The following is a 12,909-nucleotide window of genomic DNA, read 5'->3' on the forward strand; positions in this document are numbered from 1 at the left end:
AACTCCATCAGGACCTCTGTGTGAAGGCGAAGCTGGGCGCTTGGTTCCTGGTCCCATTTTGAAAGCATAAACAAAACTATAGTTGTATTATTTGCATTATTATCTTAGCTCTACATTGTTTTGTTCCTTCCTTAACTATGTTTTATGTACCTCTATTTTTCTTTGAATAATTTCTTTATTTGAGAGAGAAAAAGAGAGAGAGAGGTAGAGTACAAGTGGATGGAGGGGCAAAGGCAGAGAATCCCCAGGTAGACTTCCCATGGAGACTGTAGCTTGGTTAGGGCTCTATTCTACCACCCATGAAATCAGGACCTGAGTTGAAACCAAGAGTCAGAGGCTCAACTGACTGAGCCATCTAGGTGCTCCTGCTTTCCTTACCTCTTAACCTCATGCACCAACATCAACTTTACCTTTTTACTCCTACTCCGTATTTATCCACTGATTGCAGAAAGATAAGGGGGACCAGACATTAACATCTGTTTTGATGTATCTGATCCTTGGTCCCAAATAGGACCTCATTGTCCACAAGAAGGCTTACCTCCAGATTGTTTCAAGGACACCCCAACAAGTTTCAAGAAACCCCTTACCTTCCTTTCATGTATATAAACAACAAGGCAAGGCAGCTTTGGGAATGATCCCCTGCTTTCTCCTTGACTCTAAAGCTTTCTTTGTTTTAAATCCAGTGTCTCAGAATTTGGCTTATTGCACATTGGGTACATGGACAGGTTGGAGTTTGGTAAGAAAGAGACCAGCCAATTTAGGGTATTTGCCTCGTGAACCTGTTCTTACTTTTCCTTTGGTGCTGTAAATCCCTGTCTCCTGGAGGGCTCACAGAAAAGCTTCCTATAGGGACTCCCTGCCTCTAGCCTCTTTTCCTTCCAATCTCTTCTACCTATCTCTTCCAGATTAATACTCCCTAAGCATCAATAGAATAGGGGAACACTCTTGCTTTTAATGCCTTCAATTATCTACAGGATAAAAGTGATGTCTTTCTAGAGCAAAATCACAAGATACAAGGTTAATATACAAAAATCAATTGCTTTCTTAGATACCAGCAATGAACAATTGAAATTTGAAAAAAAAATTACATTAGAACAAAGAGAAATGAGATATGTGGATACAAAACTAATAGAAAATGAACAAGATCAATATGGAGAACACTGCAAAACTGATGAAAGAAGTTTAAGAAAATGTAAAAAAAAAAAATGAGGAAATAGTCCTTGTCCATGCTGAAGGAAAGGAAAGCAGACTATGTCATTCCAAACTATGGCTCTTCAACATAAAAATTATTTTGCACTGAAGACAGTTAAGAATCAGTAAATGCAGAAAAGTTTGTCCCTTTTTTGCCTAAAGGCAGGAAATAATTTTTTTTCCTGGAGACAAACTCTTACCAGTCAGAGGTGGTACCAGAGGAATCTGCAAACAAACCTTGTTAAATGAATTCTTTTCTTTCTAGTTACTTCTTCACCATTTACTACCCATAGACCAAACCCCTTTATCTTGTCAATTCTTCACAAATGTACGTGTTCTTTGTCTAAAAGGTACAAATGCTTCCTACTCTGGCACTTCTTCAGGTCTTCATTCTCTTCTGAAGAGAATGAACATGTAAAAATTTATCAAATTTGTATGCTTTTCTCCTATTCATTTCTGTCAGTTCAATTTTCAGACCCAGCCAGAAACCATAAGAGACCTGAGGAAAACAGTTTCCTCTCTTATAGTGATATGATATCCCCTAGAACTATATAATGCAAAGAATTGATCCTAATTAAATTGTGGACTTTAGTTAATCATAATCAATATTGGCTCATCAATTATAGGAAAAGGACCACACTAAAGCAAGAAGTTACCAACAGGAAAACTGTAGGTGCGTGGATAGGAGAGAGGGGAAAGGAGAAACGTATGAGAATTTTCTATACTTTCTACCCAATTTTTCTGCAAACCTAAAACTGTCCTGAAGAATTAAGCTTACTTAATTAAAACAAAACAAAACAAAAAACAAAACAAACTGTCTCTTTGCCTAGCCCTCATCCACCCTTTTCTACAGCCACACACACCCCACTTCCCTCTGCAGTCCCACAACTTGATAGCACCCTGAGCCTACTAGAAGAGGAAAACAGTATCAGATTACCCCTGTGCCTGGGCAGGAGTTCCCAACCCTGGCCCCTCTCATCAGAAGTGCCTAAGAGACTTTTAAGAAAGCCTAAATTCAGGGCGCCTGGGTGGCTCAGGGGGTTAAGCCTCTGCCTTCAGCTCAAGTCATGATCTGGGGTCTTGGGATTGAGCCCCAAATCTGGCTCTCTGCTCAACAGGGAGCCTACTTCCCTCTCTCTGCCTACTTGTGATCTCTCTCTCTCTCTCTCTCTCTGTCAAAGAAATAAAAATCTAAAAATCTTGAAAAAAAAGAAAGAAAGAAAGAAAGACAGACAGACTAGATTCCAGGTCTCCTGAAACAGACTCTTTGCGTGTCTGTGTTTGATGAGCTCCATGGTGAATCTCATACCCATTCCTAGTGAAGAACCATTTTTCTTAGCTGACACTGATTTTTCACCCAGTGCTCAAGTTCTCAAGACTGGCCTTCTGCCTGATTCCTAAAACAAAGTTTCACTTGTCTTAATTCAGACAGGTGAATGACTGTCTTGCTACCCCAAGTAAAGTGCAAGACAGATTGCAGAGGACACAACTTGGAGAGTCTACCTCTCCTCCCTCTCTTTATCACCACACTTACAAGTGTAGGGGAGGAAAAATATCCATTCCTTCTACCCTTCTAAGTTCTCAGCTGGGCCCCCATAACAAAAGAACTAATTAACAAGAGAAAAGCATGCACATTTATTTCACATAGGTTTAAGTAACAGGGGAAACTTCCTAAGGTAATGAAGCCCCCAAAGAAGTGGTCAAACCTGTGTCTGTATGCTAGGTTTTTTTTTTTTTAAAGATTTTATTTATTTATTTGACAGAGATCACCAGTAGGCAGAGAGGCAGGCAGAGAGAGAGAGGGGAAGGAAGCAGGCTCCCCGCTGAGCAGAGATTCCAATGTGGGGCTCGATCCCAGGACCCTGGGATCATGACCTGAGCCAAAGGCAGAGGCTTTAACCCACTGAGCCACCCAGGCACCCCTGTATGCTAGGTTTGATGAAAGGTGGAAAGTGGTGGAAAGATGTGATAGAATAAAGTGTATGAGCTAAACCCTCTTCCAGGAGGGTTTTATGATCTGCTTCAGCCCAAGGTCAGTAAGTCCTTCGTACCTCTGTCCTTTCTCAAATTTCTTCAGCTTAAAAGAAATTTCCAAGTTTCCAGGTTCTGGAGTAGCATGTCCTGAACTCTGTCAGAAGCTCCCTGTGATGGGAATGGACCCTGGTGGTTGGCTTAGTCCTTGTTCCAGCCCTACAATCCTAAAGCAAATTCAAGGCATTTGATGTGTCCATGGTGTCTCTGTTGAAATACATCGGTGTCTTCTGCACACTGCTGCCTGGCTGGAAGGGAATTAGTCAAAGGCCTGCTTTTTGGTCTTTCCTTCTCTAGACTTTTATATACTTGCTGAATGGAAAAAGAATAGTGCGAAATTCTTGTCACTGAAATAACAGAAGATTAGTATCTTTACCCAAACAAAATTATCAGCCATATTCAGACCTCTTAGAACACTCCCTCTTCCCTGGTTTCTGAGGTCTTTCTGTGTCAGGCACCTGACAAGGTAAGGGTCAGAACAGTGAGTCAGAGACTGATGCTACCTGATGAGCTCCACATTTAGTTTTGTAAGGTTTGTGAGGTTTAGTTTTATTTTGCGAGGTATAGTTTTATTTCTGCAGAGCTATCTGGTTGTCAAAATGGCCTCCAACCCTTAGCCCACTCATCAATTCGGACATGTAATGTCTTTTGCTTTTTGTCCAGTTGCTAGGTCAGACTATCTTATGACTCCCTTCTTTTCACGCCCATCATAAGGAACTCTATATGTTTTTCTATATAAGTTGTAAGTTTCCCATATCTCCTGAGGGGAAAACTATCCACAAATTGGGAGTGGACCAAAGAGATCATAGTGTGTCCTTTCACTGGGGTGTCAGGGGTTGTTCAGCATTTCTCCCGGGGATGAGCTGACACTATAGAGGTGTATACCTTGGCTTGTCTTGCAAGATACAAATGAAATTGTCCAAACTGATAAGTGCCCAGATATTTCCTGTTCACCACACTGCACATGAATTTTGTCCAGCAGAGAATATAATTTTCTGTTGATGTGTAACTCTAAATCTCAGGAAACAAACAGGGTTTCTGGGGGTGATGGGGGGCAGGATAGGGTGGCTGGGTTATGGACACTGGGGAGGGTATGTGCTATGGTGAGTGCTGTGAAATGTGTAAGCCTGATGATTCACAGACCTGTGTCCCTGAAGCAAATAATATATTGTATGTTAATTAAAAATTTTTTTAAAGAATATAATTTTCTATAAACCAAGATCACATTTGAACTGTTTTTACCATGTTACAGTTTTCCTCATTATTAATTCACTAGCTGAATAAATAGGTTTTATGAGTTTATTCAATAAACTGAGTTTATATTTAATCTTTCATGATAGCCACATGTTTTACTTTTAGAAAAAAATAAAGTTTAAACTTCACAGTTCTACGGGTGTTGTTTCTTTGCCCAGAATACTCTTTTTAACCTCATCTATTTGGTTACTTAACCATCTTTCAAGGCTGTGCTCAGATATCCTCTCCTCTGAGATTTCCCCTCTAAGGCACAGGACTATGTTTCAGCCTTCTTTTGTCCATCACCCACTGCATTCTATTATAATTATTAAGTTACATTATGATTATACAAAAGTATACTTGAAGAGTAAATTCAATTCGAAAACTTCAGATCTAGGGTCCTGGGTGGCACAGTCAGTGAAGCCACCAACGAACTCTTCCTTTCAGCCAAGTCCCCGGTCTCAGGGTTGTGAGATCGAGTGCTCAGTGGGGAGTCTGCTTGGAATTCTCTCTCCCTCTCCCTCTGCCCCTCTTGCTTTGCTCTCTCTCTAAAATAAAAATAAATAAATCTAAAAAAACAAAAACAAAACAAACAAACAAACAAAAAACACCTTCAGACCTGCTGTCCCCGTGCTCTGCTCGTTACTGCGGCTCCTTGAGGCAGCATGGCTCTTACTAAATACACATTCACACGGTGGCTTTCCCTCCTTCCTTCTAAATGGGCTAGAATTCCTTCAGTAACCAAATTGACTTCTATCCTTGGACTTACAGCTTTCCTACAATAAGACTACTGGGGGAAATAGGGACGTGTCCTCCTGTGTCTGGAATGGAAATTTAGGAATGTGACAAAGAGCACCACAAGCTCAAGAGAGAGTTTTTTGCTAGGACAAATCACCAGGCTGGGGCTTCATACTGACCAAACTATGCTTTCAACCTCCCCCAGAAATGTCATCTCAACTGGTGGTCAGTCAGGAAATTTCTGGTCAGCACCAAGGAGATAATCTGCCACATGGGCTCTTTCCATTCCCCAAAGGAAGAGGAGCTCAGTGGCGTGATAAGCACCCCCTGTTCTTCCCCCTAAAGAAAAGTGACCTTGTCTCAAATAATCCTTCCTTTTATTTTGCTAAAATTTCCTTGCCCCACAGCCCTGCCTATAAAAGGCTTCCTTTTTGTATATCTCCTCCGAGCTCCTTTCTGCCTGTTAGGTGGGATGCTGCCCCATTCATGAATCATTGAATAAAATGAATTAGATCTTGAAATTTGCTCAGCTGAATTTTTGTTGTTTAATTTTGATTTTTTTTCCCAAAAGGTCCAACTTTTTTTTTTAAAAGATTCTATTTATTCATTTGTCAGAAAGAGCGTGCGTGCACAAGGGGAGGGGACAGAGGGAGAAGCAGGCTCCACCCTGAGCAAAGAGCCTAATGCAGGACTCAATCCCAGGACCCTGGGATCCTGAACTGAGCTGAAGGCAGACGTCTAACTAACTGAGCTACCCAGGCATCCCTAATTTTGAATTTTGATAATGAGGCAGGACAATTGGTTCCTGGGCCTGTTTTGAAAGCATAAGCACCACTACACTTAAACTAGGTGTATTATAAACTTAGCTTCACATTCTGTTTTGTTCCCTGCTTAGTCATGTTTTACACACCTCTTAAGCATTGTGCATGATTAATTATCATCTTTGCCCTTTTCACTCTACCCCTTGTTTGGACATCGATGGTAAGAATCTGATGGGAGAGTGCCTGGGTGACTCAGTGGGTTAAGCATCTGTCTTCAGCTCAAGTCATGATCCCAATGTCCTGGGATCAAGTTCTGCATTGGGCTCCCTGCTCAGTGGGGAGTTTGCTTCTCCCTCTCCCTCTGTTCCTCCCCCTGCTCATGTTCTCTCTGTCTCCCCCACTATCTCCAAAAAAATAAAAATCTTTAAAAAAAATTTCTTTTGGTTGCAAATCACCACAAATTGAGCTACCACTATTTTAGTTACCTTAGGGGGAATATATTTTAAATCATTGTAGGAGTGGGGTAGGGATATTTTGAATGAATCTTTGAGTAACTACATTATGAAAAAATAAAGAAGGATCAGTCTTGGGAAAAAGCTGGATCCTTGGGTGAGCTGGAGACCAGGGCCCAATGGGCATGAATCTACTTTAACTTTTTTTTCTCTTAAAATCCTTGAGATGTAGCAATTGGTTGGGTCTTGGAGATGAGAGCCAAGAAAGAACTCTTGAGATAACTTTTCATGAAAAAAAAAAAAAAAAGACAAATTCATGCAAATTCTTGAGACATCTTTCATGCATTAAAGTATGGGGACAGGACCTGTGGGCAGAAAGAACTGCACTGGGGTCATGAGGAGTGACCCATTTTATACTTTCCAGTTGGGAGTTGGTTAGAGATACTGTTAGTCTCTAAGGAATTTGGGAGCAAAGTTTCTAGGACCTTCAGAAGACTAGCTGTTTTAAGAAAAGGTCATTTATCGTAAGTATATCTCCCTTTTAGTACCAGAAAGAGAGAGATGACTCTATAAATCACAAGAAATGATTTTTAAATTTTAAATTCAATTAGCCAACATATAAGACATCATTAGTTTCAGAAGCAGAGTTTGGTAATTTATCAGTTGCAAATAACACCCAGTGCTCATCATACCACATGCCCTCCTTAATGCCTAGCACCCTGTTACCCCATGCCCCCACCAACCTTCCTTCCAGCAACCTTCAAGGAAACCTTGTTTCCTATAATTAAGAGTCTCTCATGGTTTGTCTCCCCTTCTGATTTCTTCCCATTCAGTTTTCCCTCACTTGCCCTATGATCTTCTGCACTATTTATTATATTCCACCTATAAGTGAAAATATATGATAATCGTCTTCCTCCAATTGACTTATTTTGCTCACATAATACCCTCCAGTTCCATCAAAGTTGAATTAAATGGCAATATTTCATCCTTTCTGATGGCTGGGTAATATTCCATTGTGTATATATACCACATCTTCTTTATCCATTCATCTGTTGATGGACATCTGGGCTCTTTCACTAGATTAGCTATTGTGGACATTGCTGATAGATACATTAGGGTGCAGGTGCCCCTTCGAATCACTACATTTATGTCTTTGGGGCAAAGACCTACTAGTGCAATTGCTGGGTCATAAGGTAGCTCTATTTTAACTTCTTGAGGAACCTCCATACTGTTTTTCAGAGTGGCTGCACCAGTTTGCATTCCCACCAACTGTGTAAGAAGGTTCCCTTTTCTCTGCATCCTTGCCAACATTCGTTGTTTCCTGACTTTTGTTCATTTTAGCCATTCTGACTGGTGTGAGATGATAACTCACTGTGGCTTTGATTTGTATTTCCCTGGTGCCAAATGATGTGGAGCACTTTTTCATGTGCCTGTTGGCCATTTGTATGTCTTCTTTGGAGAAATGTTCACAGGAAACTTATCAATTAAAAAAACAAAAAACCTCTTATCAGTGGAGAAGGCACAGACTTAAATATGTATAACAAACCTAACCATATTTTCTAAGATTTTATTTATTTATCTGAGAAACAGATTGAGAGCATAAGTGGGGAAGAGTCAGAGGGAGGACTAGACTCTCTGCTGAGCAGGGAACATGATGCAGAGCTCTATCCTGAGACTCTAGGATCATGACCTGAGCCAAAGGCATAGCTTAACTAACTGAGCCACCCAGGTGCTCCCAAATTTACCATTGTTTGCTGGGCTTTTCCTGGTAACCTCCTATAATTGGCTTCTCCATTCCCATTTCAACATCTTTTTTTTTTTTGTCTTTAGCTGAAAATGGTGTTCAAGATGGGGGCTTGAGCTATTATGGGGAGTTTTACTCAGTTTTTCTGGATATCTCCCATATATACAGGAGATACACATGCTGTTGAACATCCATTTGTTTTCCTTTTGTCAATCTCTTTTTATTACAGAGCTAATAAAAGAACCTAGAAGGTGTCCGCCAAAAATTGTAAGGAGGCAATAATTAATCTCATTTATTTGAGATCAAGATTTATAATTTGGGTTGTACTGATTATACAAGCCAAATAGTGTCCCACCAGAAAGCAAAAATCAGAGGTTTCTTAGACACAAAAGGGGAATGTGTTTCTTTGTTTTTGTTTTTTGTTTTAATATTTTGTTTAACTATTTGAGAGAGAAAGAGCACACAAACACAAGTGGGAGGGAGGGGCAAAGAGGGAAGGAGAAGCAGACTCCCCACTGAGCAAGGAGCTGGGTTTGGGGGTCCATTCCAAGACCCTGGGATCATGACCTGAGCCATAACAGACTGTCAGACTGAGCCACCCAGGAGCCCCAAGGGGAATGTTTTTATACATGGCTTCCAAAGAATTTTTATTGAGTTGGTGCCAGAAAACTCATCTTGGCTAAACATAATTTGTTGCTAAGGCAATCACTATGCAAAGTCCAATAGATATTGTAGCAAGTTGCAGGTGTTCCCCCAGAGATCTTAGAGCCTTTTGGTTTGGCCCAGTTCAAAATTCATGATTCCATCCAGTGAAGATGTGCATAAGGACCACCTCCTTAATGACCTCCCTGTTCCATTTTAAACCCCCTTGACATAAGGACTTAATTTTTGTTTTGGAGTAAACTCTACCCCTAATGTGGGGCTCAAACTCATGACCCTAGGATCAGCGTCACCTGCTTTACCAACTGAGCAAGCCAAATCCCCATAAATGACTTTATTTTATTTCACCTTTCATAGTGGGCAGAGGGAAATTGTTGTTTTCTGTTTTTTAGTCAGAATGTTCAGTTTATACCCAGAACTTCACTTCAAAGCATATTAGTAACAATGCCATACTAGTGTATAGTTTCCTGATTCTCTCCTTGGATGGGAAATATGTCATCAGGATTAGATAGAGAAATACTGGCATTTATTGAAAGCACTGGTGTTTCTATACAAAAACCCAGCTCAAGTCAAGCATTCCTTGAATAACAGGGACTCATATGCTGATAGACTGGATAGGGGTTATGTCATGACCACGTTATGAAGGTCCTTCCATTAGTTTTTTCTTTCCACAATGAAAGCTTTAGTTAACCATAAAGTAAAGTTAACTCGCAATTAGAAAGCAGGTTCAAGATTCCCAACTCAATGACATTTCACCATGTGATTCAACTTGGCTTCTTACACAGCACACAGAACAGGACACAAGACAAACCACAGCAGAAAACAGATAACAGAAGTTTGTAGTAAATTAATGAACCAAATTCGAAGTCAGTCTGTGGGTGCACAGTTGAGATAAGGCCTCGGTCATGTCCTGGTCAGCTCTGGCCACACTGCTTCCTATGATCCATTGGGGAAGGATCTTGGTTCTGTTTGGAGATCAATGGGCAGAATCTTCGGGGGCAGTTGCCTTTGTAAGTGGTCAGACATCAAGGGCTCAGGTCTGAAGAGTCTGACATTGTGTTGCCAAATCCTCCTCTTTCTAAAGGGATTGAATGTGTCTCAGGCCCTAGGAGACCTTTTCTGGTTCTGCTCCTTATTAGTTCTGGGGTGTCAGCAACACTGGTCCCAGGGAATATCTCCTAGCTGCCGTACCTTTAACTACTGTGTCATGGCTTGACACAGGCCACTGCTTGACACAGGGTCCTGCTTGACATGAGAGACTCCATCTTGCTCTCTACAGGTTGTCTCAGATCACACTCCATAAATCCAACTACCCTCTGGTATTTTGGGGTGAAAAAGGAGAATATAAAGACAGGAATTATGGGCACCTGGGTTTGGAGGACTTGAAAGATGACTCTGAGAAAAATTAAGCTGGCCATCACATGACCCTATATCCACAGCCCTTCCTAACAAGTTCATGGGATCCACTGAACACCTAAACCAGGCAGTGACTCAGTGAGTGCAGAGAGAGGCAGCAGAGAGAAGCTAGGAGGGCTGACATGAGAAGGGGCAAGCTCAGAGAGAGATCCACAGGTGTCCAAGGCATCTTATTTTACAGTGTATTATAGGAATTCAGCCAGGAATTTTGAGAATCAAAGGAAGCAATGCATGTGAAAGTAATTTTGTAAATAATAAAGTGTTAATGTTGATCTATATTATTCATAATATCATCATAAGGATGATCTACCCCAGTCATTGCCAGTTTTAGCTGGTAAATCCAGTGTTTCTGAAATAAATGTGGTATTCTACTTTTGATGTGGAAGACAAATCATTGTAAACCTTAAGCAGACATCCAACAATTCAACTATGAGCTCAACCACAAGCTCTAAGGCTTCTCTGAAATGAAGTCATCAAGAAGCACCCTAAACTGCCTGGTATGAACATATCCCTTTATCTCTGCAGAAATCAACTACCAAAGCAGCCCAGGTACGTCAGTTAACCCTTGTTTCTGAGAGCTGTTGAGCTGGCCTCCTTCCTTGAGTTCTGTCTACCAGCTTCTGTAACAGACTCTGCTTGGGTTGTGGCTTCTAATTTGAGTTCCTAAAGAGATATTATCCCTTGAATTTAAATTTAAAATCGTTTGTTACTTCTATTCTTTCTTTAGACATTTTCCTTGACTTTAACTCCTTTCTATTAATTCCTTAATATTTCCTTTTGTTAACCATCATTCAATTATTTATTTATTTATTTATTTATTTATTTATTTATTTATTTGGCACAGAGAGAGAGAGATCACAAGTAGGCAGAGAGGCAGGTTGGTGGCTCCCTGCTTAGCAGAGAGCCCAATGCAGGGCTCAATCCTAGGACCCTGAGATCATGACCTGGGCCGAGGGCATAGGTTTAACCCACTGAGCCACCCAGGCACCTCCGATCGTTCAATTTTTTTCAGTGTTTTGGTACACTGTTTCTCAAAACCATAATAGATAGATGTCCTCATGCAGACTATAATAATGTCTTAGGGTGTCTGAAGCTGGAATCCATGGCCTTCCAAGGACTCCATGGAAGGAACTGACAGGGTCATGAACTGCTATGGGGTATTGACCTCAAAAAATAAATCTTCAGGTAATTTTACCAGCAAAAAATGGGCTTATTCAGGAATAGCAGAGAACTGCAATCAGGGACAAGCAAGCTATAGCAAAACTGTAGGCAAGTGCCTGAACAAAGAGGAACACTTTTTTCTAGAGGAAAGGAAAATGTTTGGAAGGCTATTATAAACAGAAAGTCCATTGGAATAAATAGGGAGTGTGAAGTGTGGTAGCTTTGCTTTGGCTGGGTTGTGATAGACTCAGTTGGCTGGACAGTTCAGAGCAGGGTGGGGAAGCCTATCTTCCTGCTGGACTAATAAAAGTAGTCTTTTCCTGTTGGATCTGTAATTGGTGTGAGTGATAGGGCATGAGAGGGCCCCCTGCTGGCCTCCACTGCCATTCTAAACCAGGTTTCCATGTATTAATTTTCACAGGGAGGGAAAAAAATTAACATCTTTATTTTCACTAACCTGCCACTGAGATTTAACAATTCCTTCACTTCTGGGGGCAATTCGCTGACTCAGTCAGAGGAGTATGCGACTGTTGGTTGCAAGTTCAAGCCCCACTTGGGTGTAATGGTGACCTAAATAAATACAACTTTAAAAGAGAGAGAGATTTCTTTCTGTTGGTGGTCTTCTTGGCTATTTCCTTATCTTGCTACTATGAACAATGCCTCAGTGAACATAGGAATGTGGATATCTCTATGAGATCTTTATTTCAATTCCTTTGTATAAACACCCAGTATTAGGATTACTGGATCATATATGGTAGTTCAATAATTTTTTTAAGATTTATATATTTATTTGGGGTGGGGAAGGGCAGAGCAAGAGAGTGAGAGAGAGAAAGAATCCCAAGGAGACGCCCCAATGAGCACGGGTCTTGATCTTCCAATATGGGGCTTGATTTCCCCACCCTGAGAACATGACCTGAGCCAAAATCAAGAGTCAGACTCTAAACTGACTGAGCCACCCAGGTGCCCCAGTACTTCTATGTTTAATTTTTGGAGGACTCTCCATACTGGTTTCCATAATGGCTACACCATTTTACGTTCCCACCAATAGCATAACAGGGTTCTCTTTTCTCAGTATCCTCACTGTATTGTGTTAGCCTCAATACTGGAGAGTGATGCCATCAACTATGGCCTGTACATTGCCCGCACTATTCGTGGTTAGCCCCACAGACGTTTTTCCACTCAGAGCTGATCTTGTGGCTGGACCAACCCTTGTGGCTCTTAGTTTGATTGCAAGATACACCTCAGCAACCCCTCAGGGAGCTTTGAAAAAATGAGGCTAATAAGCCTCATATGTTCGGGAAGGTATATGGCACAGCCAAAGCCATGCAGTGATGTTTTGAGTAGAAAACGAGTGCACAGACTTGGGGCTCTGCCTTTATTGGAGTCAAGGGTGGGATCCCCAGGATTTTGAGGTTTCACTTTTTATTGGTGAATTTAAAACATAAGAGTGGGAATGAAAGCATGGAAAAGAAAAGTGGGGGTCACACAAATGGTCAGTTATCTAGGTCACCCAGAGCCAAAG

General features: G+C 41.1%; 1 protein-coding gene across 1 annotated transcript in view; it reads right to left on the minus strand.

Moving 5' to 3' along the window:
• Window positions 1-11,080, minus strand: part of LOC125105325 (epididymal secretory protein E3-beta-like) — a 164,917-nt gene extending 153,837 nt beyond the window's left edge. The window contains exon 1 of the mRNA XM_047738705.1: window positions 9,667-11,080. The gene's annotated coding sequence lies outside the window, so the exon portion shown is untranslated. The remainder of the gene's footprint in view (window positions 1-9,666) is intronic.
• Between the last annotated feature and the right edge of the window lie 1,829 nt (window positions 11,081-12,909).

This window comes from Lutra lutra, chromosome 7, assembly GCF_902655055.1.
Source record: "Lutra lutra chromosome 7, mLutLut1.2, whole genome shotgun sequence".
Taxonomy (NCBI): Eukaryota; Metazoa; Chordata; class Mammalia; order Carnivora; family Mustelidae; genus Lutra; species Lutra lutra.